The sequence below is a fragment of the Oncorhynchus clarkii genome, chromosome 18, assembly GCF_045791955.1.
Source record: "Oncorhynchus clarkii lewisi isolate Uvic-CL-2024 chromosome 18, UVic_Ocla_1.0, whole genome shotgun sequence".
NCBI lineage: Eukaryota > Metazoa > Chordata > Actinopteri > Salmoniformes > Salmonidae > Oncorhynchus > Oncorhynchus clarkii.
Genome location: NC_092164.1, coordinates 43,673,430 through 43,681,899, shown reverse-complemented (window position 1 = coordinate 43,681,899; position 8,470 = coordinate 43,673,430).

Genomic DNA, 8,470 nt, shown 5'->3' with positions numbered 1-8,470 from the left:
ACATTTGATTGAATTAAAATATTCCATCCCACATATTTCATTGAGTTCATTTGACTATATATAGTTGTTTGACATACCACAGAGAGAAAAGTAGATGGCTCAGTACAACCTCAATGAACTTGGAGAGCTACTGTACATTATATTTAGTGGGTTCTGCTGTTAGCTGTGGCAAAGAGCCCTTCGCTAAGGGACAGTGAAAGGACAAGAGTGTGTGGCCCGAAATAGCTTCTCCCACAGGTATTTCCCCAGACAGGTGACATGAGCCAGCACTGGTAACAGCATCACCAGAAAGTGCTGAAGTTTAGAGAGAGAGAAATTATATTCGCAACTGTGATACTTTGCCATAGTAAATAGCAGAAAACACAAACAAATTGAGCTCAGGTAACGTTAGCAATGACAAATTGCCATCCCATTTGACTTAAGATCTACTAAGTTGAATGTAAGTTGAATAGCATTTTCCTTTATTCAGAAATACAGTACTGCACATATTTTTTTAAGTGCAGCGAGTAAAACACATATTGGGGATGTTTTGTATGACTATAATTAATAATGAACTATATTAAATGCTTGTACAGTATGTTCACAGATCAATAGATTAATGTAATCCCCTATCCCATCCAGATACACACTAAAGGAAAAGGTTACATAAGTAGAGGAATTCCTCTCATTTTCATAGATAACCTTAACCCTCAAACAATTCACATGAATCACCTGTGTATGATTACGATCATATCAGGTTCAATTTACAATTAAAAAAAAGTGTCTCCCTGAGTAGGGGGTCTTTGCAAGAGTACCTGCCATATCAATTTAGAAGAGGCACAATTATTTTGGGATACCATATTGTAAAGTTGAATAATGTCTCCCCCCATTGGCTTGTTATGGGACTTCATCTCTCACATCTGGGCTGCCCGGTTATTGATGGGCCCGTGATGTATTCCACAAATCTGCCCAGTTCTACTTTCCTACTCAGAACTAACAAAACACTGATAAATTGCATTGCATCATCAATGCATTAGCTTGTGCTAATTTCCAGCATCTGTCCGTATATGGGTTGTAAAATAGGCGTATTCAAGTGGGGGATTAAAAGAAAGAAAAAATACAACAAAATGGTATCATACAATAACATGCTTGCAGTTCTTTATACTAGCTATTCCTTAAATCTGCTCTTACCCACTTGATGAGACATCTCGTATTAACTAAATAATTCAATACTCCAACTTGGACCTAATGGAAACACACAGAATTTAAAAGAAACATAATTGGGCTAGGGATATAATGTGGATGTACCGCTCTATGGCTGCGTTTACACAGGCAGACAATTCTGATCTTTTTTTCACTCAAAGGTATTTTGATCGATCAGACCAGCTCTGCATGAGATCTGATGTGATAGGTGAAAAGATGAAAGACAATTAGTGCTGTAAAAATATCAGAATTGGGCTGCCCATACGACACCACATTCAATACAACCTGTATTAGCTGCCCACTGCGGTACCTAGTTTGTCGCCCTTGTCTCTCAATCGGAGACTGATAAAGACCTAGGTAGCCTGCTGTACGGACTCTCTAGTAGCGTTATAAAGTTTAAACACATCACCTTTAATAGGGTTTGGCCCTGAAAGTTCAGTAACAGAAAAAAGTAGGACCTTGCCTGGATACTCAAATTATCTAAATGGTACCTTTATTGGTTAAGGACAACACTCCAATCCAAACAGGGTTTAGGTGTGTTAACCTAGTGCACCATACCCATATACAGTGCATTCGGAAAGAATTCAGACCCTTTGACCGTTTCCACATTTTGTTACGTTACAGCCTTATTCTAAAATTGATTAAATCATTTTTTCCCTCATCAATCTACACACAATATCCCATAATGACAAAGCAAAAATAGGTTTTTACAAATGTTTGCAAATTTGTTACAAAAAAAAAACTGATATCACATTTACATAAGTATTCAGACTCTTTACTCAGTACTTTGTTGAATCACCTTTGGCAGCGATTACAGCCTCGAGTCTTCTTGGGTATGACGCTTCAAGCTTGGCATACATGTTGGGGAGTTTCTTCCATTCATCTCTGCAGATCCTCTCAAGCTCTGTCAGATTGCATGGGGAGCGTTGCTACACAGCTATTTTCAGGTCTCTCAAGTAGAGGTCGACTGATTATGATTTTTCAACCCCGATACCGATACCGATTATTGGAGGACCAAAAAAGCCGATACCGATTAATCTGACATTTTATTTATTATGTATTTGTAATAATGACAATTACAACAATACTGAATGAACACTTATTTTAACTTAATATAAAACATCAATAAAATCAATTTAGCCTCAAGTAAATAATGAAACATGTTCAATTTGGTTTAAATAATGCAAAAACAAAGTGTTGGAGAAGAACGTAAAAGTGCAATATGTGCTATGTAAGAAAGCTAACGTTTCAGTTCCTTGCTCAGAACATGAGAACATATGAAAGCTGGTGGTTCCTTTTAACATGAGTCTTCAATATTCCCAGGTAAGAAGTTTTAGGTTGTAGTTATTATAGGAATTATAGGACTATTTCCCTCTATACCATTTGTATTTCATTAACCTTTGACTATTGGATGTTCTTATTGGCACTTTAGTATTGCCAGTGTAACAGTATAGCTTCCGTCCCTCTCCTCGCTCCTCCCTGGGCTCGAACCAGCAACACAACAGCCACCATCGAAGCAGCGTTACCCATGCAGAGCAAGGAGAAGAACTACTAGAAGGCTCAGAGCGAGTGACGTTTGAAACGCTATTAGTGCGTGCTAACTAGCCAGCCATTTCACTTCGGTTACACTAGCCTCATCTCGGGAGTTGATAGGCTTGAAGTCATACACAACACAATGCTTGACGCACAACGAAGAGCTGCTGGCAAAATGCAAAGAAAGTGCTGTTTGAATGAATGTTAATGCGCCTGCTTCTGCCTTCCACCGCTCAGTCAGATATTTAGATACTTGTATGCTCAGTCAGATTATATGCAACGCAGGACACGCTAGATAATATCTAGTAATATCATCAACCATGTGTAGTTAACTAGTGATTATGATTGATTGTTTTTTATAAGATAATTTTAATGCTAGCTAGCAACTTACCTTGGTTTATTGCATTCGCGTAACAGGCAGTCTCCTTGTGGAGTGCAACGAGAGAGAGGCAGGTCGTTAGCGCGTTGGAATAGTTAGCTGTAAGGTTGCAAGATTGGATCCCTGAGCCGACAAGGTGAAAATCTGTCATTCTGCCCCTGAATGAGGAAGTTAACCCACCGTTCCTAGGCCGTCATTGAAAATAAGAATGTGATCTTAACTGACTTGCCTAGTTAAATAAAGGTATAAAAAAAAATATTTAAAAAAATCGGTAAATCGGGGCCCAAAAATACAGATTTCCGATGGTTATGAAAACTTGAAATCGGCCCTAATTAAATCGGCCATTCCAATTAATCGGTCGACCTCTACTCTCAAGTGATGTTAGATCGGGTTCAAGTCCGGGCACTGGCTGGGCCACTCAAGGACATTCAGAGACTTGTCCCGAAGCCACTTCTGCGTTGTCTTGGCTGAGTGCTTTTTGTCGTTGTCCTGTTGGAAGGTGAACCTTTGCCCCCATCTGAGGTCTGAGTGCTCTGGAGCAGGCTTTCATCAAGGATCTATCTGTACTATACTCTGTTCATCTTTCCCTCGATCCTGAGAAGTCTCCCAGTCCCTGCAGCCGAAAAACATCCCCACAGCATGATGCTGCTACCACCATGCTTCACCGTAGGGATGGTGCCAGGTTTCCTCCAGATGTGATGCTTGGCATTCAGGCCAAAGAGTTCAATCTTGGTTTCATCAGAGCAGAGAATCTTGTTTCTCATGGTCTGAGAGTCCTTTAGGTGCCTTTTGGCAAACTCCAAGCGGGCTGTCATGACCCTCTTTCTGAGGAGTGGCTTCCGTCTGGCCACTCTACCACAAAGGCCTGATTGGTGGAGTGCTGCAGAGATGGTTGTCCTTCAGGAAAGTTCCTCCCATCTCCACAGAACAACTCTGGAGCCCTGTCAGAGTGACCATCGGGTTCTTGGTGACCTCCCTGACCAAGGCCCTTCTCCCCAAACTGCTCAGCCTGGCTGGGCGACCAGCTCTAGGAAGAGTCTTGGTGGTTCAAAACGTTGTCCATTTAAGATTGATGGAGGCCACTTTGTTCTTGGGGACCATCTAGGTACCCTTCCCAGATCTGTGCCTCGACACAATCCTATCTCGGAGCTCTACAGACAATTCCTTCGACCTCATTGGTTTTGGTTTTTGCTCTTACATGCACTGTCAACTGTGGGACCTTATATAGACTGGTGTGTACCTTTCCAAATCATGTCCACACAGGTGAACTCCATTCAAGTTCTAGAAACATCTCAAGGATGATCAATGGTAACAGGATGCACCTGAGCTCAATTTCGAGTATCATAGCAAAGTATTTGAATACTTATGTGAATAAGGTATTATTGTTTTAAATGTTTTATAAATTTGAAAAATGTTTCTAAAATCCTGTTTTCACTTTGTCATTATGGGGTATTGTGTGTAGATTGATGAGGAAAAACATTTATTTAATCAATTTTAGAATAAGGCTGTAAAAATAACAAAGTGTGGAAATATTCAAGGGGTATGAATACTTTCTGAATATACTGTACCTGTAGGTAAATAAATCAGTGATCAATGTGGACTCTCAACCCATCAGGTAGACTCTAGTCAATCAAATACATTCACTGACCAATTAAGGGCTAGGGAGAAATGAAAATCAGCAGGACTGTGGTTGTCTGCCATGTCCTGCATGTGCTTGTCTCTGGTGAACAAGATGGAGGTATTCATCCTACCTCCTCCTGGTCAAACATGTAGCGCTGACTCCCGGTTCTCATCGAGCGGCGTAGGTTCCAACCGGGGGAATCATAAGCCAGGCCATTGGAAGGGGTCTGGGGCCGCGAAGATAACGGGGAGGCACACCTTCCATCTTAGAATGAGATAAAAGGAATTAGTGAATTAACTTTGTATGGAAAAAAAACAGCACAGCAGCTGGGATCAATAGCACAATTGACAATGCCAGAAAAATAATACTTTATTTTTTCTCCAGGAGGTAGCAGCAGAGCTTCCATTTTTTACTTGTTATAAATAGAGTTGGCAATCAGGTCTACTGATTGTCCTAAAAATAAAATAGACCTGTCCTCAATTCAGAAACTTCCATGAGATAGAAAGACAGTGGTGTCTTTTTTTGTCAAAAGTAAGAGACCTGATATATATCTATGTGCTTCCTCATGATACAGAAACTTGCTCCTGACCATGTGGGCTGTTCTGGCTCGGACAAGGCTTACTTATAATATATACATTTTATATATCATAAGTTGCTTGTTCACTGGCAAGTTGCAGATACAAACAGCTAATCCTCTTTCACGATTAGTTGTCTTTCTCAGTAGATGAAAACAAAAAATGTAACACCACCTCGCATCCCTGCCCCATTTATTTTGGGGTATTATATAAAGTAAGGAAGTAGTACACGAAGCCGTATTCTTCAAATACTACAGATAAATAATGTTACCCAAGAAGTCTATATGTACCACAGCAGTGTGCCCAATACTAGGAGACAGAGATGCATAACAAAAACTACAACATTGACATTAATAAAACGGACATACTCTTGCGTATTGTATTTGGCAATATAGCAAACATAATGATGTTGATGGAAAAGTATGTGACATTTCAATTGTTAATTCTCCATTGGTGCAATGACAATGATAAAAAATAATAATAGAGAACCATTTCTCTAATTTGCCCACTCATTGTGCTGGGAGGATAGCCAAGCAACACAATTATTATCCACCTACTTGGAGGTATGGTGATTTTCATACAAGAATGCAATACTGTATATACAATTTGACTGTGTGTCATATTTTGTGCACTGTTAAAGATGTACATCCAGAAATAGAGAAGGAGTGCACAGGAAGCTAAAATTCTGCTCTGGCGAGGTCACTTCCGCAACGCCCACTCCTTCACTCGCTCTCACTCACACACACACCCCCAGCCCATCGCCATGGCAACTGAGAAAAGAATAGACTAAGGGACTGCTGGAGGGAAAGATGATCTGCAAAGGATAGAGCGAAAGATTCCAAGCAGGATGAAGAGAGAAATGGAAAGAGGAAAATGGGTTCGAGAGAGGATAGGGCTAGCGTTCCAAAGGAGAGGAAGAGAAGAGAACATCTGATAGAACTAACTACCTAAAGGGGAAATTGATGTTTGTGAACCATTGACAGTGGAAAAGGTGGAAGAGAGAGATAGTAGAAGGGGGAGGAACTAAAGGAAAGGAGGGCACAATGTTTTAAGTGAAGCCCACACTTTGTCTCCATGGCAACCCTGATACACGTGAACAAGTGACTAGTCTCCTCCCTCTCTCGTCCTCTATAGTCTTTAAAATGTACAATATCACATGTCGTATGTAGGAGGCCCTGCAGATTCCAAAAGTAGAAAGTAGATATTCCACCACTGTAGTTGTGTGTGGGCTTGTGATAACCTTGACCACTACACACTGGAAACATTAGACTACTTCATAGTCACAATCATATTTTTCCTTATGGCTTACCCCTCCCCCTCTCTTTTTACCCATCTGTCCCTATTTCCTTCCCTTTCCTCCACTTCACTCCCTGCATTTCACTCTCTCCCACTCTCTCAATTTTTCTAAACTAACATATGGAATTGTTTTCAGCTGGTCATACCAAGGATCACTTAGCTATTTGAGTTTGAATTTTAAGACCCATTAAGGTATCAAAAAAATATATATTTTAAAATTATTTGATAAAACATTGAATTTGGAATTACTGCTATTAGCCAATAGAAACACAGTGAATAACATATTCTAAAGAAGTTTGTTGTGAAGTATCTGTCCTATATCTGAGAAGTATAAGAAAGATTTGATTTTTTAACTTGTTTTTTTATCATGTAATTATCCCATTATTTTAGGCACTGAACTATGTCCATATATACTTCCATTCATTTTTTAAACTGGTACCGGGACCTTCAGACAAGGCTTGTGAGGCTTGTGCGCGTCCTTGAGCAAAACGGAGAACACCATCGTGTTTGTTAGTCTCATCTTTCAATGGAGTGGCCATGATAGTTTAGGACAAACTGTTCGGACACTACAGATGTTTTCGTGAGAAGACCGATTTTCGGGAAGGCTCATGGTCTGATAAACACTGCTCTGGCTCTGCCACCTTTCACCGCAGCTGTGGAAGGGCGATATCGGCAGATGCAGTGGATTGATAGGGATTTTTTTATTATGTAAATTGTTTTATTATGTTGTGCAATGTTGTTACTGTAGCTAAGTTCACTGCGTGAATCAGGCCTTCGTGCTCGAATTGCAAATAAACCACAGCATTTTGCAGCAATACACCATCACATCTGGTTTGCACTTAGTGGGACAATCATTTGTTTTTCAACAAGACAATGACACAACACACCTCCAGGCTATGTAAGGGCTATTTGACCAAGAAGAAGAGTGTTAGAGTGCTGCATCAGATGGCCTGGCCTCCACAATCACCTGACCTCAACTCAGTTGAGATGGTTTGGGATGAGTTGGACTGCAGAGTGAAGGAAAAGCAGCCAACAAGTGCTCAGCATATGTGGGAACTTCTTCAAGACTGTTGGAAAAGCATTCCAGTTGAAGCTGGTTGAGAGAATGCCAAGAGTGTGCAAAGCTGTCATCAAGGCAAAGGGTGGCTACTTTGATGAATCTCAAATATATTTTGAGTTGTTTAACACTTTTTTGGTTACTACATGATTCCATATGTGTTATTTCATAGTATTGATGTCTTCACTATTATTCTAAAATATAGAAAATAGTGAAAATAAAGAAAAATCCTTGAATGAGTAGGCGTGTCCATATTTTTGACTGGTACTGTATACCTATGCCGCCGAGTGGATAGACCCATTTCATCACTATGCCGCTGTCCTTAAGTGCTCCCAAGTGTCTAGGGAGTTTTAACCATTTCAGCACCACATCATTGTCCGCACTGCTCTCACAGACACACCCACACCTGTAAACAATTGATCTAATTCACATTAAGACCATGGTCACATCCATGCTAACGCTAACGGGGTATGAAGTAGAAATGCTCCATTGATGTCATCAATGGAAAATCATGCCAAAACATATCAACTGACCAAGGCTTGAATTCTATCAAACCCGCCATAGCAATATGTATTCATGTGTTTGTTTACAAACTTCGCCACTTCACCTCATGCACACACACGCTTCTTATTCTGAACAATGATAGCATACCTGTGAGGTGAGTCTACCTGGTAATAGTTGTAGGTCTTTATATAGTAACCAAGACCAATGGCCAGGCCATATGAATCAGGTTTTATTGGGCAGCATTGGGAACCACAGCACTTGATTGTGTTCACTTAGTTGAGGGAGTTTAAATCAAAAGGTGCAGCTAAGTATAGACTTTTGTC